The sequence below is a fragment of the Herpailurus yagouaroundi genome, unplaced genomic scaffold (assembly GCF_014898765.1).
Source record: "Herpailurus yagouaroundi ecotype Mexico unplaced genomic scaffold, PumYag 100, whole genome shotgun sequence".
NCBI lineage: Eukaryota > Metazoa > Chordata > Mammalia > Carnivora > Felidae > Herpailurus > Herpailurus yagouaroundi.
Window position 1 is genome coordinate 67,332,523 of NW_024412391.1, and position 25,757 is coordinate 67,358,279.

The window sequence follows — 25,757 nt, forward strand, 5'->3', positions numbered from 1 at the left end:
AAATAATATATATGGAAGTGCTTTATAAATAGAAGTGCTATATAATGTTAAGCATTATTATTATTATTTTGGGGTAGATTATAGGATTTGGAACTTATATCTTTAGATATCTCCTAAAAATCACTTGGAAGGTGTCAATAGGAAAAGCATTCATCTGTGTAAATTCTTCAGTTCTTTTAAACTTTTCTATTGTTAGACTTTCATCCAGGGAAAAATGATTAGCGCTGGTTGAGAAAAAGAGTGCATGTGGGGGAGAGGGGCAGAGTGAGAGGGAGAGAGAATCTTAAACAGGCTCCATACCCAGCTTAGAGGCTGACAGGGAGCTCTATCCCATGACCCTGGGATCATAACCTGAGCTGAAATCGAGAGTTGGATGCTTAACTGACTAAGCCACCCAAGTGTACCTATTGAGAGATTTTAAAACAAAGAGGAACATAATTAGACCTATGGTTTTGAAAGTTCACTCAGGCTGCAGCCTGAGAACGAAGTGGGTGTTAGTGTGAGTGGAGGCAGAAAGAGTGAGGAGATCATGTAGGAGGCAGTTAAACTGATCACACCAGCAGATAATGGCATTCTGGATTTGGCAGCAAAGACCAATGGAAGTGTCAGCTTTGCAAAATTTTAAGGAGGTGGAATCAACCAGATAGGAAGAAGAAGAGTTATAAACAACATACTGGATTTTGGCTTGATTAGTGAGTGGAAATTTTATAGCTTTTTCCTGGGGTGGGAAACATAGGATGGTTTTTGTTAGCAGGATTTTGCTGCTTTTCATGGGGATGGAAAACACAGAAGGAAGAACACATTTATGGGAGCAGTTATTGGTTTATTTTTGTACAAGTGGAGATTGAGACATTTAAGTGGATAAATGTCATTGCAATCACATAACTTTTCTGAAACTTAGGAGGACACTGAACTAGTGGTAGTGGTAAGTGCAGCCCTAAGAGTAAATGAGATTATTTAGGGAGAGAGTTTGTAGACTAAAAGAGGACAAGGAACGAGACTATCGACATTTAATCAATAAACAGAAAAGGTCCATCCCCTGCCTATCCTATTTGAGAAGAAGTAGCTAAGATCATCAGGAAATTGTGGTACTGGCTACATCAAGAAATGATAGAGTTTTTTGTAAAATGGCAGAAATACGGGCATGTTTAAGTTGTCTTTGGATGGATGACAGAACAAGAGAAAAAAATAATATAGGAAAAAGAGAGAGGGGATAAACAGAAAGAGGCCACTGTGGATGGATCTAGAGCACTGCATGAGGCATTAGTCCTAGGAAGTTGATACCTCCTTATGAAAAGGAAAAAGGAAGAAGAGTAGGCACAGATGCAAAGAATTGAGGTAGTTTCCCTCTGGGGCTTCTGTCATTCTCTGTAGAGGAGGAAGGAAAACCATTTACTGAATGGTGAGGGATTTGGTGTAGTTTGAAGGTAACAGAGAGATTTGAAATATGTATTTTGCAGAGTGAATGAAAAAGCTAAAGAAGGAAACATGAAGATGCTTGGAAGCAAGTAGCTCTTTGTCGACTTGGAGACCTCAAATGTGTCATGAGACTAATGTGCCTGTTTGTATAATTTTGCTTGAAATGGCTCCCAGTGTGTGTGCCGGCACAGAGAAGATGAGAAGTTGGATTCATCTTGTATTGGCATGTAGTTAGGAAAGACTGATGGAAGGAAAACAACGCAAGCATTGCAGATGGTAGCAAGGGAGTTGTTGATGTGTTGAACTGTGAAGTCCAGGGAGAATAGAGAAGGAAGAAAGGTTGAAGATAAGAAAGGATCCAGGACCAGTGGAACAGATGTTCTGGAAGTTTACTGTGTGAGAAATCTTGTTGGAAAGAAGTTGTGATCAGAGAGGTTAATATTTGAGTCTAGGAGGTTTGGGTTGGATCAGTGCCTAGTAAGTAAACCTGAACCAGGAAGGAGGTCCAGTATATGGCTGTTGAGAGTAAAGATGAAATGGATGTCCCTGGAATGCAGGATGTTAAAAAATGATGGGATTAACCTGATGCTTGAGAAATCCTATTTCTTGTTGAAGCCACCAAGACCAGTGGTGATGCTTGGTACACATCGGAAGACTGTGATATGAACTCTAAGGTTTTGTTGTATAAGAGAGAGCTGCCAGGCAGTTAAAAGATGCAGGGAATTGGAGAGAGAAATGATAATCTGAGGTGGGGAAAGTGGCAGTCTGGGGTCAAAGTTGGAGCATCAATTTGTTTTATTTGGCTCACCTTGTGTTTTTAAAATTTGATTAATTGCTATCATTTAAATATGTGAGTTTTCATACACATGTATTCACATGCACTTGTACATACAGGCACACGTGTACATACAATGCATTGCCAGTTTTGCTTATAAATCAGAACAATCTGGAAACAACAGCACAAATTTTCCTAAGCAAGAACTGTATGAGGTAAGTGCTTGGCAAAAATTTGAATAAAGAGCAATTTGGCATTTAAAGACTGTTTTCCCCCTTGCTCTTCCTTTGTCAATAGGAATACATATTAAACTTAAGATATACAGAAATTACATACATTTGCAACAAGATATGAGGTGAAGTCTGCTGAGATATAGTGAAAAATTTTAACATCATAGTTCATTTAAATATTATTATATTCTATATATTCTAATTTCATGATTTTTAAATAGATCATTATGGGCTTATGTCAAAGGACTTGCTTCTTCTATTATGCCTTTGATAACATTGTTCTAAGGTGATTTTGTGCTCTGAGCTACGTTATTTACTGTTCTCTTTTAAAATTTTTTTTTTTAATTTTTTTTTCAACGTTTATTTATTTTTGGGACAGAGAGAGACAGAGCATGAACGGGGGAGGGGCAGAGAGAGAGGGAGACACAGAATCGGAAACAGGCTCCAGGCTCTGAGCCATCAGCCTGACGCGGGGCTCGAACTCGCGGACCGCGAGATCGTGACCTGGCTGAAGTCGGACGCTTAACCGACTGCGCCACCCAGGCGCCCCTCTGTTTAAATTTTTTAATTTTAATTCTAGTTACTTAACATACAGTGTTATATTACTTTCAGGTGTACAATATGGTGATTCAACAATTCCGTATATCATCCTGCACTCATTACTATTCTATTTTTGAAGGACCACAGACTTCTTAGCTCCTCTTGGCCTTGTTTCCTTCTGGACAAAGAATTGCAAGAGAGCTGTTTGTTTTGTTCCTTCAAGACAGGCCCTCTTCCATCAAGAACTTTACTATAAAAAGAAATTTGGTGGCTGACATAAGATTTAAAGATTCTACTTCTGTTCTTCTGACTTTTTTTCTTAGAAACATATGTTTCTGTACTCTCTGAATTCTAAATTTAATCATTTTCTCTGCCTTTCTAACATCCGAAAAATCTTGTCCATAACTTCCCACAAGGGAAGCATTAATTTATGCATAAAAATATAAAAAGTCATATATGTTTATTTGGAAAGATGTTGTGATGGTTAATTTATGGGTCAACTTGACTGGCCACAGGGCACCCAGACATTTGGTTCAACATTATTCTGGGTGTGTCTTTGAGGGTGTTTCTGGAGGAGATTAACATTTAAGTTGGTAGGTAAACTAATGCAGGGAGAATCTCATCCTATCTGTTGAAGGCCTGAATTGAACAAAAAAGCTGACTCTTCTTTGAATAAGGGGAACTCCTCCTGCTTGATTATTGAGCTGGGATATTGTTCTTTTCCTGTTTTCAAACCTGAACTGAAAAATTGGCTCCGGTCTGCAGCTTGCTGACTCTTAGACTAGAACTTACCCAATTGGTTCTCTGGGTTCCCAGACCTTTGAACTTGACCTAGAACTACACCATTGGATCTCCTGGGTCTCTAGCTTGCTGACTGTAGATCTTGGGACTTCTCAGCTTCTCTATTATGTGAGCCACTTCCTTACAATAAATCCCTCTCTGTGTAGATATATTGGTTTCATTTCTCTGGACAATCCTGACTAATATAAATGTCAAATGGAGATAAGGTACTTTTCTAAAATTTGATTCTTTTTTTTTTTTTTTTTTTTTGGAATGGAGAGCAGGGAAGGCAGGTATCTATAGAGACAGAGCCTGAACATAGATGCTATTATGTCTTACAGAACTGGTTCTCAGCAGATGTCTTGAGTAGTTTACATTAAATGGGACTATATAGTAAATACTCACATTTTAAATTTGAACTTAGCTTGTTCATTTGAGAATGTAGAGATAGAGATAACTATCTTTGATGTTCTAAAGATTTATCATCCTACTTATCTAGTCTGTGTGCTTATTATAAATGATTGCTTCAAATAAATGACTAGAAAATCATTCTGATAAAAAGCATATTTTTTTTCTAATCCATCAAATACTTGTTTCTTTTTAGAATCATGACAAATGTGAAATTCAATATTCAGATTAAAGTGCTTCATTTCTATTGGGATCAAGTGTCCATGAGGCTACAATGTCTTCCTTAAAACGTTTTTAAATCTTATGTGGTCTGATATTAGTCTCAATACTTTCAACAAAAGCCTTGAAATATAACTTTTTTATTGGGAAATAAAGACATTCATTTAGTAAGTAGATAGTGTGACAGATGATAATAAGATCAGAGATCTTAGACTTGGTCATAAATATATGCCCTTTTCAGGCAAAATGCTACCATTCAATCTTTCAACCAGTCAAAATCTTGTTCTTGAACTAGTCTGCAAATTTCAAGTTGTATGAATTCTATCAGGATACATTAGTACACTAAAGAGGTAAAATATCTCTACCACAAAATTAAAGGGGATCATTGTACTTTTGAGAACTTTAATTTTGATGTTTATTTGTTTATTTTGAGAGAGAGAGAATCCCAAGCAGGATCGATGCTGTCAACACAGAGCCTGACACAGGCTCCATCCCACGAACCCTGAAATCATGACCTGAGCCAAAATCAAGAGTTGGACACTTAACTGATTGAGCAACCCAAGTGTCCTAAGAATTTTAGAATTTTGTATTGTTTTTATTTTTGGTCCTGCAGAAAGATATATCCATTTGTTATTTGCTTAAAAAAATAGTACAAGGATACAGAATATGTATGTTCTAAGAATTTTAAACAAGTTCACAAATAAAGATTTCTCTTTGGTTCTATTCCTTTTTTCCTGTGACTATGTTTTTGTTTTTAAATTTCAGCTCCAATCATGACCACTGAGTTGCACATATGATCCTTAAGTTTTACTTCAGCCTGTTTGTGTATGAGTGTGCTCATGCTTTATGATACTAGTTGAATTGCTGGTGGACATTGTTTTTAGCTTGGAAAATCTTGCTATGGCTTGCTATTCTGATGCCCTTTTAACTTAGAAAATATATATTTTTTAATTACCAGAAGCATCCTGGAAATATTTCTATGGCTGCCATATTACAATTATTAGGTGGTTTTAAGGTATTTTTAATTTGATATAAAAGGAGTGTTTTTAGCAAGACTTTTGCTAGGGTGTGTAGGGCTGAAAGTGTTATGGACAGACTTGTGTTCCCCAAATTCATATGTTGAACCCCTAACCACTGATATGGCTGTATTTGGAGATAGGGCTTTTAAAGAGGTAGTTAATTTTATTTATTTTTTTATTTAAAAAAAATTTTTTTTAACGTTTATTTATTTTTGAGACAGAGAGAGACAGAGCATGAACGGGGGAGGGGCAGAGAGAGAGGGAGACACAGAATCGGAAGCAGGCTCCAGGCTCTGAGCCATCAGCCCAGAGCCCGACGCGGGGCTTGAACTCATGGACCGCGAGATCGTGACCTGAGCCGAAGTCGGACGCTCAACCGACTGAGCCACCCAGGTGCCCCAAGAGGTAGTTAATTTTAAATGAAATCATAATAATAGGACCTTATTCCAATTTGACTGGTGTTCTGTGAAAAGACAAAGAGTCACTAGGAGTGCACACACACCAAGAAAGGGTCATGTGGGGACACATTGAGAATGTGGCCATTTGTAAGCCAAGGAAAGAGGTCTCACCAGAAATTGACCCTGCTGGGACCTTGGTCTTGGACTTAGAGTCTCCAGCACTGTGAGAAAATAAATTTCTGTTGTTTCTGTCTATGGTATTTTGTTATGGCAACCCTAGCAAACTAATACACCAGGCAAACATTTTTTACAAACCATCTTTTCAGGTGGAATGTTCCTGGCCAATTTCATATTTTACAAGGAGAAGTAGGTAGCAAAACTGTTATTACTCCTGATGTCATTGTTTTGTTTGTATTAATAATATAGATCTTGCTTCTGCAGTTTCCCAATGCCATTTATTTAATGCTGCTTCATTATCCATGGTGCAAAATCATTCATCATGCCACCCATGAATATTAGTGTCCCATGACTCTTTCAAAGGTTGTTACTTTGCTTCCTTGATAATGACTACAAATTCAAGACATACCCAGAGTGTGCAGGAAAATGTGAAGCATACCTAAATCATTTTCTGGACATACTAAATTGATCTTTCAAAAGCTTTAGAATAAACATAGACCAACACATCATCCAACCATGTCTTTTCTTGGACTCTTTAAGCTGCAATTATTGCATTCCTAGAAAGTGATGTCTTTTGATGGTAACCCCACCCCTGACTTTTGTGAACTCCCATCTCTCCACACTGCCATCCGTGGGATAACTGAGGTGCTGATAAGAGCAGTCCTGGATGTAAGGAATGTTCACCCCTCATCTGGAATGACTTAGGACTTGTAGGGGAAACCATAGCATCACCATGATGCGAGGCAAGAGAGGGCACTAATGAAAGGACCTTGTTGGTATTTGCAAGCAATAGCTCAAAAAGCCTTCACTGGAGAGACGCATAGCTATCTGTGGTTAGTTCAAGGAGAGGTGAAGTTTACATCCTGCCACCATGGCAGTTATGTGTGGGCTCAGGGTAAATAATGCCTGCCACCACCCCCTGTCACCCTTGGGTATTGTAGACTGAGGCATGTTGTTGGAACACCAACCAGCAAGAACAATGCATGTGTGGCTCACAAGGGTTGGTATGGACTGTAGGTAACCCACATCACCAGATTCATCCATAGTGAGACCTGAGTGAGATACCTCAAACTGTGTACCACAATAGTGAGTGAGAAGGATCATGGAACTGGGCCCTCCATGGGGACATGATATCATCCCAAAGGTCTTCTGTGCCTCTGGTTGTAGAGGGGGTCAGAGTCCCAAAAGACAGAAGCAGAGTCATGGCCTCCACAGATTCCCATCTTGTTTAGCCCAGGCATCCTGCTTTGATGGCATTACCTGGCTAAGCACTCCTGATACTGAAAAAGAACTTGGAAAACTTAAAGAAAGATATCCAAAGCTTTAGAGCCCCTGAGACAATGACTTCTCTGGATCTAAGGGAGACTGCTCTTTAGCACCATGCTAGTGATGGTCTATGTTTGGCAGTTGGTCAACCGGTTCTGCCCTCTTTTCACTTCCTAATTTTATTCATTTCTGTCTTCGTGGATATGTTATCAGCACTGCCAACCCCTCCTTAAATTAGGCAGGTTTTAGACTAGCGTCTATACAAGGGTTAAAATTTCCATTAACCCTGCCTGAAAACAGCAACCAATTAATGTTTGACTCGGTAATAGCATTTTCTTCTATTACAAGTATGTCATGTAATCTTTCTTCTGAGTGTTCTTATGTATATTATAATATTGTATTAAAACATGGTTGTATTTCTATTGTTTTCTATTGCTATTATAACAAATTACTAGAAATTTGGTGACTTAAACAGTACAGATTTGTTATTTTATAATCTCATTGGGCTGAAAGGAAGATGTAGGCTTCTTCCTTCAGGAAGCTCTGGGGTAGAATCTAATTCTTTGCCCCTCCCGCCCTTTTTTAACCTTTTAGAGGCTGTCTGCATTCCTTAGGTAGTGGTCCCTTTCTCCATCTTTAAAGGTGCAACACTGCATCTCATTAATTCCTTTTCCCTAGGCACAATTCTCTCTACCGCCTGGAAGGATTCTTTGCTCTTAAACACCCATGTGAGGAGACTGGGCCCTCTTGGATAAACTAAGACTATCTCCCCATCTCAAGTTCCTCAACCCTAATTACATTTGCACAATTTCTTTTGCCATATATGGTAATATATTTTCACAGGTTCTAGAGGATTATGGTGTGGATATCTTTGGGGGTTAGTAGTATTTTGTCTACCATAACAGTTTTAACAAAAAAATAGGGTGGCAGGATCTTTATGCTCTTTAGAGTCCTGCCCATCTAATGACATTAAAAAAAATCATGCTTAAATCCTTTGATCATTTACAGGTAAAGAAATTTAAAAAAGCACCTATGCTACATGCTTACAATTTTTTTAAAGATTTAAAAAATTTTTTGAGTAATCTTTGTAGCCAATGTGGGGCTCAAATTTACAACTCCAAGATTAAGAGTCACATGTTCTGGCTGAGCCAGCCAGGTGCCCCACAATTTTTTATATTAAAAGATGTGAATATATCACAAATGGATTATTCTGTTTCATTTTTTGTGCCCTGAAGTACAACTTGAATGATATAACATCAATAATTATTACTGACAGTTTCCTTTTCATTCTATGAACTAGAAAATGCCAGTGTTGACATTTACTTAATATTCAGTTATGTGTACAGAAAGATTAGAGCCCTAAATTTACCACAACCCCCAAACCAAAAGGAAAATTTCAGCCCTGACAAGGAACTGTTCATCACCTAAGGCATCTTGTTAATTTTATTTTGGGATCAAGGAATAAAGGAATGATGGGCCCAAGTGCCTCCAACCAGGGCCTCCTGGGGCTGGTTGATTGGAAATGTAGCTCAAAGAACATGGGAGTTTTTAGTTAAGAAATGAAAAGTTCTTTCGATGTCTTGAAATGAGAGAAATGCTCTGATATCATGAATGTTGGTACTATGATGCCATAGAATTAATAAAATTCCTGACTTTTGTTTTGACCCCATAACTAACTTGTGTAAATAAAGTGATTTACCTGAGCCCATTTCTTCCTCAGGGTAAATGAGAAACTTGAGGTACACTATCTCCAAGGTCTTATTTAGTTTTAAAATTTTGTAATTTCCCATGTTAAAAAATACATTGCCTTGGAATATAATTTACATTGATTGCCATTTTCAAAAAATTAGTTTTAACTCAAAATTCATCCCCCTTCAAACCTAATAGATAAGTGCTTGATAGTCCCATGTGTGTGTTACTATACTGACCTGAGCATATATCTAGAATAACAGTCATATTGTGCAGTAGTCGAATTTATGGGTAACACTCTCTTCTCTGGGGTACTCTGTTTCTCTAGGCTGGCTACTCTACTCAGTATTCATTATGTGTCTGGAATTCAGCATAGGGATTGTAATGTGGTAGGTCCTAAAAAAATATTTTTTGAATAAATGCATTAATGCACTATTTCTCAATGTAAGTTCTGTGTATATAATAGTCTGCTGAGATCCTTTGCAAAAGGAGTTCTATAATATAATGCTTGTTAAATGTGACTTCTCGTTCTTTATATGAATATTTACAATTAACTAAGGATTTGAGAAGTTCTGCAGGAAGGAAAGTGATTTAATTTTGTATAAGCTTGAATTTTGCACACATTGGACTATGAAATCATTTAAAATAAAGATGACTATCCATGCAAGATGCTTTGTGAAGCAGTACATTGACTGATTAAGCATAAAATTCTGATAAATATGACCTTTGGTAATTCTAAAGGAATTCCATATTCTTAAGAAATTTATTATATCAGTTATAATATGATCTTTGCCTACCTCATCTCAAAATATTCTCTCCAGACATTATTACTCTAGTTTCACAGGACTTCTCAAGCCAGCAAATAATTTCCTGCTCAGAGTCTTTGCACCAACTTTCCCATATTCTCAGACTACAAATTTGTTGTTCTCTCTTATAGTGTCTTGTTAGTTTCCTTTATAGAATTTATCACTGTTAGTGGCTCTATTTAATATTTGTCTTCTTCATTAGACTCCATGATAACATTGGTCATATATATTTTGTTCACCATTTTAACCCAATTTCTAGTCTATAATATGAGCTTAATAATACTTTTTGAACAAAGAGAATAAGCTGGTTGCTTATGATAAACCAGTTTGAATAAACTAAGCTGAATGATAAACTTTGTTTTTTTTCTTCTTCTTTCTTCTTCTAGTTTTAGGAGTCATAAAGTTGTAGGATATTCAAAGTGTGCAATGTGATAATCTGATATATATATATATATATATGGAGAGGATTCCTCTATCAAGATAACACATTCATCACCTCACATATTTACTCTTTTTTTTCTGATGAGAACATTTAAATTCTAGTCTGTCAACAAATTTCAATTATAGGATACAGTGTTATCAGTTATAGTCACCATATTAGACGTAAGAGCCTCAGACCTTTTTGTCTTATAGTAGAAAATGTGTACCCTTTTACCAACCTCTCCCTATTTCCTTTGCCCTCAAATCTTTGGCAACTACTTTTGTACTTTGTTTCACTGAGTTTGGCTTTACTTTTTTTATTGTTTATTTATTTTGAGAGAGAGAAAGAGAGAGAGAGAGGAAGTGGGGGGAGGGACAGAGAGGAGAGAGAATTGGAAGCAGGCCCCACGCTATCAGTGCAGAGCCCGATGCCAGACTTGATCCCATGTCCGTGGGATCATGACCTGAACCAAACCCCAAGAGTCAGATGCTCAAATGACTGAGCCACCCAGGCACCCCTTCATTAGAACATTCTAACTGCAAAGTACTAGAAAATAGAATTTTCATGGGAGCAAGAGAAGAGAAAAATGAAGCAAAACAAACTGTTTGGTTTATAGCTTAGTAGAATGGAATTACATCCCTTGAACAGAATTTAAGAAGGAACCCAAATTTTAGAGGCCTTTTAAAATTCTATTTCTATAATTACAAATTCCTACATGAAGTTGAATGTGTAGGAAGTAGAAAAGAATTCAGATATTTGAAAGCTTTATTATTTTATCAATATTTATTGTGATTAACCAGAATTTTACGGAGTGTTCAGATAGATTGGGCATCTTTCTAGGTATGAGAACTACAAAGCCATTTGTATGTATGATGCTTTGTAGTTTATATTTTTATGATTAACAGTGATAACAATTAAAAAAACACCAAAATATCAAGATACTATAACAATTTTTTCAAACATAAGCCTTAGCAATTCTCTGTCTCTGAGGTAGGTGGAAATGACTAATGGATTAGCTCCTTTGAGCAAGAGGAGAGCTGGGCCCAGTGGAATTGTGACTTAGTCCTGGTCAATAGTACGTACGGGTACCACTGGAAATCGCCCTGTATTTGCTGATCTGTTCTTCTTATGCTGTACTGATGAGTTTGTCTCTCTCTTTCTTTCTCATCAGCTTGATACTTTGGAAAATATTTTAGCCTAATATTTTAGGCAGGGTGGAAAGCTCAGGAGCTCTTATTTCAAGATTTATTTCTTGGGAAAAAATAAATGGAGTCAGCAATCATTTTCTCCAGGAAAGTCCTCTTGAGGCAGCTGAGAGTTGGTGGGTGGAATGAATGCCATGCTATGTGCTTTAAAGCAATCATTGCAAATGAGTGTACTTCCATAATAATATGTCAAGCAGTTTCTAATACCCAAGGTGAGTGAATTACAAAGAAAATATTAAAACATATATATGAAAGAGAAAGATTAATTCTAATCCATTTCCTGCTTCTGATATATATTTCTTGAAGCTTTTACATGTGTGGCAGTCCTGAAAGCTCTGAATGCTCTGTGAAAGAAGATATGATCTTTCTCTAGGGGTTTCTTTTGTGTGAAGCATGAAGTGCACAGAGCATATTCATTATTTTGTTGTAAATTATACCTTCCTATCTGGGTTGTTTTCATTTAACTAGTTTTGGTTTCCAATGTACTTAATGCTTATGATCACAACTGGTGTCCCATTATTGGCTGTTAGATGCTGACTCAAAGGTCTTTAGCAGGGTTTTCATTACTTGAAAACATCATTTGTTTCTTCAGTAAACATTTCTTGAGCTCTATGTGCTAGGTACTCGCGTTCTATGAGTTGGGTCACTACCCTGAACAAGCAGGCAGAAAGCCCTATTCTGGCTGAGCAAAATAAAGAAAGAAAGTATATTGTATGCTGGATAGTTATTACTGCTGAGAATACAAGTCAAGGAAATGAGGTATAAAATGTCAGGGATGGCCAGTGAAGGGGTCACTGAAGAGTAGTCTTTTATGTAAAGACCTAAAGCAAGTGAAGGAGCTGTATATCCCTGGAAGAGCAACTGAAGAAGATGGAAGAGCAAATGTAATGCTCAGAGGCAGGAGCTTGCCTCTTGTCTTCAAGGAATGGAGAGGAGGCCAGTGTGTTTGAAGTGGTGTGAATGGTGTGAATGAAGAAACATAGTAAGAGATAAAGTTAGTGAATGTGGGCCTCATGTTGGGCTTTGAGGTCATGATGAGGTTTTTGGGAGTGACAGTGGGGTTTGTGGGTGCAGAGCCAACAACCAAGAAAGAATTCTTGAAGACATCTTTGGTGAGAAAAGGTGATTTTTATTGAAGCACAGGAACAGGACCCATGGGCAGGAAGAGCTGCCCTGGGACCATGAGGAGAGACTGGTTATATACTACGGAGTTGGGAGAGGTAAAGTCCAGAAGAAGTTTCTAGCAAGATTTTCCTATGCTTAAGAAGACTCACAGGATAGTGTTGGCCTAGCTATTGTCAAACTAGGATTGTTTTTCCCTCTAGCAAAGCATTAGAATTAAGACAGTAGGGAGTTCTTGGAGAAAAGTTTTACTCTGCCTGCCTCAAGTATTTGCCAATGGGCTGCAGGTTATAAGGAAATTGAGTTCTATCTGCCATTTCCTTCTGCCTTTGTTCCCCCCATCACTAGGGAGGGGCGATGGAGATTTAGGTCCTTCAGGACTATGATCTCTATAAGTTAACCATTTGTTTTTCCCCTTTCCTTTGTTTCTGGGCAGCCAGGAGTGCCTGAGGAATATCACACCTATCGCACCTGGTTGGGGGTGGGTGTTTGCTGCTGGCCGGTCAGCTTGCCTTACTTATGTTCCCTCATCCGGCATAGTAAGGTCTTTACAGTAGAATCATCTGGGGATCTCAGGACACCACCAGGACCAATTAAATTAAAAACCTGGGGAATAAACACAGGCATTGATAGTTCTGAAGCCACTCAATGTGCAGCCAAGATTGAGAAACGTTACAATTAACAGTGGAATAATATGATGTGAATGACATGATGGGATGTCCATTTACAAATATTCACTTTAGCTGGTACTTTGAGAATATTCTGAAGGGGGAAAAAAAGAACAGTGGTTACCAGTTGGGAGGTCACTGTAAAATTCCAGGCAAGAGATGGCAGCACTGTGGGATGGCAAGAAGTGGTAGAATTTTGGATATATTTTGATGTATAAGTTACATCCTTTAAAAGTTCTGTATGCTAGTCTGCAATAAGTAGCTTATGTAGCTCAAGTATGTGAAGTATCCTGGCACTGATTCCTTTGTAGCCAGCATAACTATAATGGTTTCGAGTAAGGGGAAACTGGCATTGGAGGTGCTTGTAATCTTCTGTTTCTTGACCTGGATAATGATCACAGGTGTATTCGGCCTGTGAGAATTCATCAAGTCGTACATTCATGATTTAAGCACTTTTTTGTATGTATTTTATTCTTCTCCATAACAAGATGGAAGAGCCTATTTTAGAATTAAGAAAAAAAGTACAGAGACTTAAAAATACATTGGTAGTGCCTCTGTCTCGTTTGATAGCTGCAGGATGGTGCAGGTGATCATGAACATTTGGACATCCTTGCTTTCTAACTCCCTGATGAGCTATACCTTTCATGTGTGCCAGTTTTCTATAGAGACCTTTGTTGACCTTTGCCATAATCATGAACTTGTAAGATATCTGTTCTGTTGTGATGAGGTTACTTAGATGAAGCTCTTTCCCTTCTCATTAGTATCAGACCTGGTGGGATTGAGGCCTTGTGGAAGTGAGATGGATCTTTGACTTGGTGATGGGGGTAAGAGAGGGCATGTCTAAGGTCACCATAGAGCAGAGAAATCACTTAATTTGAGAATCTTTGCTCTCTTTAACACTGACTTTGCAATGTGACCTTGCACTTTACTACTCCTGCTGTCTTAAAATGTGACTCTGTACTTTGAGGGAGTTCAGTGAAAGTTAATATTTGAAAAGGTTGAATGGACCCAAAAGACAAATGACTATAATAGGATGATATCCTGAAATGCACTAATGTGCTTTTTTTCCTAATAGACTTAAGCAAAGGTTGCATTTACAAACAAAAATGAATAGAGTGAAAGATTCTTATCTTGTAGAAAGGAATCGATATACCAGACATAATTCTCTGGGATACTCATTTGTTGGTGAATACAATGCATTAAAAGAGAGAATTTGCAAGAAACCAAGTCACAGTGAATACATTGGCACTATTTCATGGATCTATACCTAGAAAGAGTATGCTTAGAGGGACCTGCCAGTATTTGCTTGGCATTGTGAGTAGGGCACTTGAAGGGACAAGTTGGATACTAGAGCTTTGTGTGATATTAAGGGAGAGCATCATTTGGATAACCACACTCAATTCTGTTCTCTATCCAAATGGTTTGAGTTGGTTTTGAAGGTAGAGTTTCTCTGAAAGGGATGCCTATCCATGCCTAATGACTTTCCAGGGCAATATCTGATAATCCTTACATGTCAGTTAATCAACATAAAAGCAATCTCAAAGAGGATTTTTATGCTGGTTTGTTGTTGTTTGTTTGTTTGTTTTTTAAACCTTGCCTCTAAAAGCTTGTGAGAAAGGAGGGAGGAAATCTTTCCTATACTGAAAGAGATGCAAAGATACCAATCATTGGCTTTTGCTGGGCTGACAGTGCACTTAACTTCTGCTGCAAATGCATTTTATTTTAATAGGATGATGTGGAAAAGGATGCTTTGCCACATACATGAAGGCAAATATTGCACCACAGGGCTTGTATTAATTGCCATATATACCATATGCTCTGCTTAATCAAATGCATTGCCTTGTGCAAATCTCTTTTCCTGATAAGCCTAGTGTAGCCATCTTTCATTTATTTCCTTTTTAGGGTTTAGTGTAGGCATTCAAGCTAGTCAGTACTAACACTTAATATTTTGGAAACATTGTCATTTCTTTATTTTTTCAAAAAAATTGTTTTCTAGACTTGAAACACATAATAAAGAAAGCAGTGGGGATTTTGAATATTTAGATTTTGCTTAATTAAGTTTTGTGGGCTTTAAGAATATGTTCGGTATTTATAACTTTGAGGTTTTTAAAAAAAATTTTTAATGTTTGTTTATTTTTGAGAGAGAGACAGAGTACAAGTAGGGAGGGGCAGAGAGAGAGGGAGACACAGAATCTGAAACAGGCTCGCAGCTCCGAGCTCTCAGCACAGAGCCCAATGTGGGGCTCGAACTCCCGAACCGTGAGATCATGACCTGACCCAAAGTTGGATATTTAACCGATTGAGCCACCCAGGTGTCCCTGTAATTTTGAAGTTTAAATTAATTTTTTTCTTTTTTTTTAACCTTTACCTCCTGAGTAAAATAAATCATTCTGAACAAAATTCAAAATAAAAGCAGGATTTTTCCATTTACTTCTCACATAATGGTACCATATGTGGCCTGTGCTTTCTGAGCTTCCATAGGAACAGAACCTTGAGGATGGGTCTCTATTTTGGTTCTGGATTATCTGAAAGTATTTTTCCGATCTGATGAAATTTAGCATCACTAATAGCACTGTTGCCAAAGATAAAGGGGACACTGTAGTCCATGACATGCTATGGGTAAAATGCTAATGCTTGGTGTTGGGAAACACAGTTCGGTGGATCTTTCAACCCCCCATTCAGTCTCCTAAGTATGGGTGTTGGGCCTTGGACAGTTCATTACCAGGAGGTAAAGAGCTCACACAGGCTTGTGCCAGAGTTATCAACTTGTGGGAGAATATCTTCCTCTGGTTGTAAGCCCAACATCTTTTCTTTTGTTCTGCATGAGTCAGCATCCTATGGACCCTGGCCAATATCACTGTTAGGTCTGTCCTCTGAGAGGAGGGGATGGGATTCTTCCAATGAGACACAAGATAGAACAGCCCTGTGTTGGCTGCCAGTAGTGGCCCACTGGCCATGAGGGACTGACACCCACTATTGAGGCTGATCTTGTTCTCTCTTCTCTATGTGAATAAAGCATTATTCCATCCAGTGCTTGCGTTGTGTTTTCCCTGGTGACTCTGACACCAAGATGCAATGGGCAGAAGTGTTTGGAGTCCTGAGACTGGTAACAGGTGCATGGTGTTCTGCTAGATAGGCTGTTTCTAAGTGTACAGGAGAACTTGAAGGAAGAAAATGGTGGTCTCAGGTCTCAGGAGGGACTAGAGTTCATCTAATTGGCCTATGTAAATTTTTATTTAACATAAACAGAGGGCTGAATTTTCTGAAAACCAAACCTAATGTCTAGCCCTGAAGTTTTCTAAATTTTTTTGCAGAATTTTTAATGTTGATTACATGGATTTGGAAGAAGTAGAAACTAAAAAATTGAGATGGGGACATATAGACTGATCTGATGAAACTGAGGACATTGGCTTTCTTAATTCTGTTGAGCCTCCTAGAAGAGGCTCCTGTCCATTGTGTGTGGAGGTTGGTTTCTACTTCTTTGAAGAACATCAAGTCTCCTTTGAAGTAAAAGCCTTGCAAAGCACTACTGATCCTTCTCAAGACATATGTCTATTCAATATGTTCTAGATCCATAACCAGACTGAAATCCTGGGGCTGGCCCTGGGGTTTGAAAATGTGACACATAAAATAGTGCCATGTACACAAAGATAACTGCAAGATTTTCCCCAATTTTTATTGATAGAATCCTGGGTAACATGTATGGGAATGAATCCTAAGGTAGAACAGTGTGAGAGAAATATAGTCATGGATTGAACTGAATTTGTCAATATAGATGAACTAAGCAGAGATTCTGGATTTCATGTTTTAGCTTAAGCAGCTAATATTGCACTAAGAGTACTTGGTTAGTTCATTGAAACATGGGCCCCAAGATGACCTACACTAATTAAAGTTGAAATTTCAGGAGTTCTTGGATGTACTATAGACCTAGGAGAGGCTTAAGAAATTGTAATGTAAGAGGTGGTATGTTACATAAGATTTATGCACCTAACCCTGAACTGTATTTCATAGGAGGATCCAGAGAACACTTTTTGCATTTAAACTATAAGAAATATATTTGTAAAGGAGACCAGTATCCTTTAAGACCTCTGTAGTGGCTATTCTTTATAGATCAGGACTGATAGTGGGTATGCTGTCATTAATAAGGCCGTTAAAATTCAAAGGCGATGATGAGATCCTGAGTGGCAGGGCCACCAAAATGTGGCCCTTAATTGTAAAAAGCAAGGTGGGTGTAGTTACTATATTAGACAGCAGAGCTGAATCAGTATTCAGAATTTGATCTACAGGGAGAGAGAGATTTTTGGTAATCATGGTGTCTGTCAAACTGAAATATTTTTACAGCCTCTTATAGTCTTACTTGAATTGTTTAAGTGGCAAATTCTAGGTCTGGGAACAAAAGCCTGACTTGAATAACAACAGTGGAGTCATGTCCTCTTGATTAATTCCCAGACATGAGCCAGTTTCCAGATCCAGAATTCCTTGAATGAAGGGGAGGCCAGGTTCCCTTGAGGAGTGATCCTTTAAAATAGCCAACATCTTATATTGGAAATCTCAACATTCCTTAAAGGGACCTATTGTTATTTACCAGGGTAGTAAAGTGAAGAAGAGAAACAACCAGTGTTTTTGGCAATTACTGGATAGTGGTCTCATAACTGACACTTACTTCTAGAAACCCTCGATGCCATTGTGGTCCACAGTCAGAGAAGTGGCTTATGGATACAAGGTAATCAATAGACTTTTGATTTGGATATGAGTATACCAATGGGTCCTTGAATCCATCCTGTGATTATTTCCCCAGTTTGGGAATGCATCATCATAATAGGCATCCTCAGCACCTCGCGGAATCCCTACATTAGTTCACCAACCAATGGAATGGTGGCTATTTTAATAAGAAAGGCCATGTGGTAGGTAGCTCATAGACCCTTTTCTGTTTACCAAAAGAATAAATCAAAGACAAAGTACACGTTAGAAGTCATTTCAGAGAATATGGCAACCACTGGGTCTTGCAAAATGGTGACTCACATCTTCACCCAAGTTGCATATTGGCTTGTGCAGCAGACAGATGGGTCTTGGAGAATGTCAGTGGATTGGCATACCCTTAATTGGATGCTAATTCCAATTCTAGCTGCTGTTCCAGATGTGGTTTTGTCTTTGGAGGAAACATACTCTCATAACTTGGTATGTAGCTATTTACCTGCAAATGCTTTTTTTAAAACCCTCTATTATAGTTAGTAGAGACCAGATAGAGTGGTGAAGTGATCTTTTGAAGATGTTATTATAGCACCAGCTATATGACAACACACTGAAGGGTTGGGACAGTATTCTTCAGGATGTGGTATATGCTTTCCATCAGTGTGCAATACATGGTCTTGTTTTTCCCAAATCCAGAATTCAAGGGTCCTGGAATCAAGGAGTGAAAATGGGACAGGATCCTCTCATAGTTCCCCTAGTGATCATCCAGTAGCAAAATGTTGGCTCCTTGTCCCAGTGACTTTAGGCTCTGCTGATTTAGAAGTCAGAGTTCCCAAGGAATAATGCTTCTACAAGGACACAGTACTGGTTCCCTTAATTTGGAAGTTGAGACTGGTCACTTTGGGTTTCTCATGATAGTGAATCAGCAGGCACAGAAGGAGGTGCTGTGGTGGCTGGGTTGTTTATCTTGATTATCAGGGGAGTAATTATGTTGCTGCTATGCTGCTTGGGGTTGGGAAGGGTGTGTCTAGAGTGCAAATATCCTTGGGGTACCTCTTGGAAACTTCATAAGAGTTAATGGAAAAAACATAATAATCTAATATGGATGGCCCAAACACTTCAAAAATACAGGTTTGAGTCACCTCAACAGGTGAGGAAAGTTGAGTAACAAAATTGCTTCTAGGGCAAAGGGAAAGTGTAATGGATGGTGGAAGAGGGAAGGTATGCATACCAGCTACAACTGTATGACCAATTAGAAATAAGAACTGTAATAGTCATGATAATTTATCACTTATTTTGATATGAATGTGTTTGCATATACATTGTCTATCTATCTGTCTGTCTGTCTATCTATCTATCATCTATTTATCTCAGTTCCTTCCATTCCCTCATCTTCTATTGCTTTACTATCGACATAAGATGTACTCTTAGTGGTTAATGTGTACTGTAGAACATCAAATAGGGAGTTTGATGCTGATCTGCTGGCTCATCTTGTTGGATGGAGTACAGCATCATCTGTGTTTGTAGCCTCTCCAGATCACCCTTTTAGTTTTCTGAGTCTCAGACCAGGCACATATGGTGACAAGTACCAGTCTCATTTGTAGGTCACCAGTGTGATAGAGGTTGTAAGTATTCCAGTGGGTTCATTGATTTAGCTTTGTCTTTGAAGATTTTAGTCCATCTTGTTCTACATCTTTTTATATCCAACTTTTATTCCTCACCATAGGCCCTACTGACCTATAGCCACTTTGGGTTCATCAACAGACGCAGAGTTAACAGTCATCCATAGATTTCATCAGGTCCCCTTCCTGTCCTCTGGGGCTGATTCCCCAACCTTTGCCTTCTGGACTTATACTTTGTGTCTCCTCCCACCATTGATTAAGTCTAATATCTATAATAAATCTCTTAATTTGCAACACGTATATTGCTGGGACCCTGATACAGCAGTCATCCTAATCATTAACATTAAAAATTTCTGTATTGCCAATATTGTTATAGTTTAATTTTTATTAGATCTGAAATTAAACTATAAAAATGGGTGTTTTGAGTATTATTAGGATTTTGGTTTCATTGAATAAAATGTGGTTGGTTTTAAGAAAACGTTTAAGATTTGTAACTGTAAGGCTCAAATTGGATTTTTACTGTTTTTTTCATCCCTCACTTATTGAACCAAAACAGACCATTCTGAACAAAATTCAAAATATATGCAGGAATTTTCTATTTAATTCTCACTCTCTGGAGCCAACTGTAGGTTGTGATTTTCTTTTTTAGTTATATTGTTGACTTTTGGGTGAACCTATAACTTCTGTGCATGTATTTTTTGAAGGTTGACCTTAAGAGTCCAATATCACAGGATCATGGTGAGAAAGTGTCAGTTTCGCTGTGGTGGCATTTTGTGACTTTATTGTTATATTTAAATGTTAGTAGTGCTCCCAAGCATGTGCATTTCATTGTGCCTGGAGCATAGTATTTTTGCTAGGTCATGGACACATTAGCAAAAGAAATGGAGAGAATTTTTCTATGCTTTTATCCACTGTAGATTTGATCTGTTATATTACATGCTTCTTAAATTTAACAGAAAGTAATGTTCCCCCTCACTGTATATTTCACTGAGGAAGAAATCTAATAAATAAAACTATTTGGTTCCTGGAGAGAATCCCAGGTAGATTCATCACAGTAGAATGCACTTTTGACTTAAAACTAGTATATCCACCTTACATTGCAGTGAAAGAATCAGGCTACATAGAAGCTGTTAAATAAATGTTATAATGTAGGCATCCTAATAGTGATCAAAGTTATATTAAAGAATCTTATTATAATGATATATTTGCATAATATCTAGTGTTTTATGTTCTCTGATTATCACTGTGAATCATCCTTGTTCATATGAAGCTTTTTAAAAATTGTGCTATATTGCATGGAGCTTTATGTAACATTATTTCTTGGACTCCAGAAAAAAGATGAAAGATTTCTTGTTTCTTAAAAGGTAAAAATTGAGACGATTTTTAAGAGGTCAGAGAATGCTTTATTTTTGACATACATACAGGAAAGAAGAAAGACTCCTTTTCACATTTGCAATGGAAGTCATTCAAAAGTCAGAAGTAAAGAGGAAAACCATTTCTTGAGCTTTGGCCTGATCAGATGCCACTGTGATTTGGTGTAGCATTCAACTATTCACCGTGTGAACCGCTGGGATGTAACTCTGATAAAAAACAATAAAAGTAAAAAAAAACCCCACATAATAATAGTTGTCTGTAATGTTTATAAAATTGGTCAAGGACTTGAAAGTAATATCTTTGATAGGTCAGGTCATAAATTCTCTAAATTTGACAGTCCCCTCAAAAGGAAAATGCAGGCTTTCAGACAGCTGCCAACTGGTAAAGAATTTTTATCACTGACTAATCTTACCTTGTGATTTAGGAGATGCTAGGGATTACATGAGGCTTAAGTTAGGCCAGCTTCCATTACTTTATCTCCTGTATCCTCTTTTCAGTATTTTGCTGTCATCAAGAAGTTACATAAATATTCCCAGGGTATAATCAGTCAGGCGGCCCATCTTGAGCTTTCAGCTGGCTGTCAGGTCATTCTAGGGAAAATGAAAGCTTTAGAGGACAGGATAAGGTTATGCATTGCAGGAAGCATAAAAAAGGTATCTGCTCATGTGCTAAAATAGACTTTACTAAAATGATAAAAATCATTTCTCAAACTGCAGATGTTGGATTTTATCCTATTTTGGCTTACTAAAATTGTGAAAACATAGTTGCATTTCTGGACAAATCCTTGCTTCCTGTTCATCTTTTCAAGCTCTAAAATGAGGAGTGGAAAATGAAATGCTTGTTCCATTTTCTTTCCATTTCAGTCTTAATAGTATATGAATCAGTTTCTCTTCACTATATTTGTTTCAAATAGTCTTTCCCCCCCCTTTTTTTTTAACAGGCCAACTTATTTTTATAACAACAATTTATGCTTGGATTTTCTTTGTTTTACACACACACACACACACACACACACAGACACATCCCTACAGACATACTTCTTTTTCTCAAAAAGCACACCTTGGGAAATCTTCGTGTGTGCTATGTTCTTGAATCTAAGATCATGTATACATGGACTAAAAGATAGTACTAGTGTTTATTGCACCCTCTTTAAGATATGGATCACTTCACAGGTGGAAAGAAGTGTTAATCTAAACATTGAGAGTCTACCCTTATTTCCTGAAGAATGGGAAAAGAACACAGAGGAGGAAACTCACAGGGAGTGTATTGGGAGAAGAAAGGTAGAGTTTTGGAGTTGGAAAGCCCTGTACAGGGTGAATCATTGAAATAAACACAATTGGGAGTTAGTGTACAATTTGTGGTGTTTGTTGCAGTAATTTGTTAGATATTGTGTTTCAATAATAGTATAGTTGGAACTTTGAGATTTATCTATAGTGTGCCTTTAAATTTGAGATCTAACACAATGTTTTGTAGAAATTTTGACATCTCATAAACAGACATATGAGTGTCAGTGCCTACTAGAAGCATGGCAGGTGTCCAATAATTATTTATTGATTTATGGATGTTATTAGCTAAAGGACCCTTATTTATATTCAGGGTCACTATCATTTGCTGGCATGGCTGAGAACTGAGGTCCTAAGAGTTGTGACCTACTCAGGGAACCCAGAAGAGTCAGGATTAGAATCCAGATTTTCCAAAATAAATTTATAAATAGTACTATCACCCCAGTCTTGCAACAGCAAATTTATGCCGAGATGTAAAAAAAAAAATGTAATGGTACTGGTGTCAGGTTATGTGTTGTGTATTCTTGTATGTAGTAGGCAGGTCAAGCAAATGCTGTGCTCTACTTGCCAAGTCCTATTTTTCTCTTAGTCTTATAGCTTGGATTTTATTACAGTGACAGTATCATCAAGTAATTTTCTAGATTAAAAATTGTGGTGTATCTTTCATTGCAGGTAAACCAGAATAAGAACAAATAATCTGAACCATCATAAAAAGAAAGTGTCATTAAAGGTAATCTTTCTTTTTACTTTTTGAGACCTATGATTTTGACAAAAATTGTAGTGATGGTAAAGGTGTGGCCTAAAATGGCTGGCTGTTTCACTCTTTTCTATATGCAGAAGATTGAATTTTGTCAGGGCCAGAGCACAAAGGGCACATTTGCTTTATTTAGCCCACCCACAGGGAAACTGATCACAAGTCCCTATTCATGTATGCAATTTTCAATTTATTTATATTTCATCTTTTGCTAGGTAGCTATAATATAAAATAGCAGGATGAACTGAATTAACAAGAGTAAGAAAAATGAGTCCTAGCAAAAATAAAGGAAGGGAACTAAAGTAACTACAGGTAGGTTAGTTCATGGAATGCACCTTCTTAAATCCTACATGCAATATTACCAATATTAAACTAGACTCGTCTTTAAGATTTCTAGCAGTGAGTGAATAAATAGGCAGTAGGACCAGTCTTAGTTTCTGTGTCACAATGTTGACCAAGAGAAACACAACCATATGTTATACTAAGGACAGACATAGGCACTGTGCACCAAAATGAACAATGTCCTTGATAAAAACAAAGAGCTTCATTGAGCTCTTTCTTATAACCTTCTTCAATCTAGGTCCTTAATGGTAATTCAATCACATCAATTCATAGAGGTCACCATGATGTTGTGTAGGTAGACTGCTCTCTTGAATGGTCTAATTTAACTCAGGGACAAATTTTAAAGAATCCAGAGGAGAGATTAGATGGCACATGCTTAGAGCAGTCTTCCATAGTTCTTGTTTTCCACTGAAACTTTTGCTAGGTTTTGAGCAGCAGTGAATTTGGCATTGTGGCCTAGATAGCAACTGGCATGATGTTCTTTGGCATTGCTGCTCCTGTGCATGGACACATGCTCTAGCACTTTAGCATACTGGGGGCAAGGTAGAGATCTTACTGCAAAAAATGAGACACTTACCTAGGGTGCATTCCTGAAGAGAAGGCCACACACCATTCTGGGGATGTTGGCTGGGATGAAATTATGCCAGCCCAAGTTTTTCTCTAGGCGGTACCTTGGGATTCTCTAACAAACAAATAGTTGTGCAGTAGAAGCCTACCATCTACTTCATAACCAATGGCCAGAGCAACTTAATCTTAATATATTTTAAGTGGCTATAGTTAAATTCTTATATTATAAAAAATATTCTTAATAAACTACAATAAAATAAACTTTCTGGTACACAGTCAAGTTCCAGTCAGGGATAGATGTGACACCAGTAATTTGAATGGGGAAACTGACAATTTTTTTCATTTTATTTTAAATTAAGATATAATTTATATGCAGTAAGATATACTACTCTTAGTATGCAGTTCTATGAGTTTTGATGAATGCATTCAGGCATGTAACTACCCCACAATCAATACATACAACAGTTCTATCATCTTAAAAAAATTCCCCAACCCTCATTGTGGTCAATCCCTCTTCTCACCCTGAGCCCTGGCAACCACTGATCTGCTTTCTGTCCCCATAATTTTGCCTTTTTTAGAATGTTATGGAAATGGTATCACAGTATATAATCTTTTGAGACTGGCCCCTTCAGTTAGCATAATGCATTTGAGAGTCATTCATTTCGTTGCATATATCAGGTGTTTGTTTCTCTTTATTGTTGAATACTATCCTATGGTATGGATAGCCAGTTTGTTTATCCATTCTGCAGGTGAGGGAGATTTTGGGTTGCTTCTATATTTTGATGATTATGAATAAAATCACAAAAAGTATTTGTGGGCATTCTTTGGTGTGAGCAGAAGTTTTCATTTCTCTGGATGTAAAGTTTGTCATAGAGATTGTTTTTAAAATTAATTACAGTCTGCCTTCAAATAATGCTATACCACTTACTGTACAATGTAGGAATCTTCCAACAATGTGTCCCCAATCTTCCTTCCCATCTTTCATACTAGTTTTGCTACACATTATACTTTTACCTAAGTTATGATCCCATAAAATGCTGCTACTATTTTTGCTTCAGACAATCAATGGACTTTGAAAAGTATTTGAAACAAGTTGTTTATTAACTTTGTTTATGCCACTTTTGGTATTTTTAACTTCCCTGCGTAGATTGAAGTTTCTTTCTGGTATTATTATCTTCATGGGAAGAATTTTCTTTAATCTTTCTTATAATGCAGGCCTGCTAGTAACAGATTCTGTTTTTGTTTATTTGCAGTCTTGAATTCTCTTTTACTTTATAAGCTATATTCACTGCATATACAATTTTATGCTGACAGTTTTTTTCCTTAAGTACTTTAAAGATGTCACTCTATTAAGCAGGAATATTTAATACAAAAAAATTAATTTGTAAAAGTGGGTAATGACTAAAATGAGTAGAAAAGGATCCTTAGGAATATGGGAGTTGCTACTATGGGACTGAGGAGCATAGCCAAGGAAGGAACAAAAAATTTGCAAGACATTTCCTCTATAACCATAGATTCCGATCTCATGGGACAGGGTGTGGCTATGGATTATAGATGGTGGAGAAATTCTTTTAGGCCTTGAGGGATGAAGCTTGTCTGCAGACAGCTGCCCTCGGGAGGGTCACAGAAACTGGCTGGAAAGTGAGCATCTCTGGGAGCCTTGCATGCCACCAGCTGCCATCCCAGAAGGAGGGGAAAAAATCACTCCAGAACTGGGAAAAGAAGCCCTTTTCTGTGCTATTTCTTCCAGTGTCCCTCTAACCCTCTCCACTGGCAAAGCCTGACACTGTGCTAGCTAACAAACCAGGGGTGTTTATGGGGTTTTGCTTTACTCTAAAAATGCAGGACAAAAAATAAATTATGGACTTGGAGCAAAGAAGCAATAGATTTATCATCAGCGCACATGCCAAAATAAATGAGAGGCAAAATATACAAGGGGTCATATGAGACTTGTCCACATCAACAGCTAGAAAAGTATATA

The 25,757-nt window shown here is 37.6% G+C and overlaps 1 long non-coding RNA gene across 1 annotated transcript in view; it reads left to right on the plus strand.

Annotated features, from left to right (window-relative positions):
* The window catches only part of LOC121028110 (uncharacterized), a 90,769-nt gene that overhangs the window by 11,797 nt on the left and 53,215 nt on the right, over positions 1-25,757 (plus strand). The window contains exon 2 of the long non-coding RNA XR_005789076.1: positions 22,786-22,843. This is a non-coding gene — a long non-coding RNA (uncharacterized LOC121028110). The remainder of the gene's footprint in view (positions 1-22,785; positions 22,844-25,757) is intronic.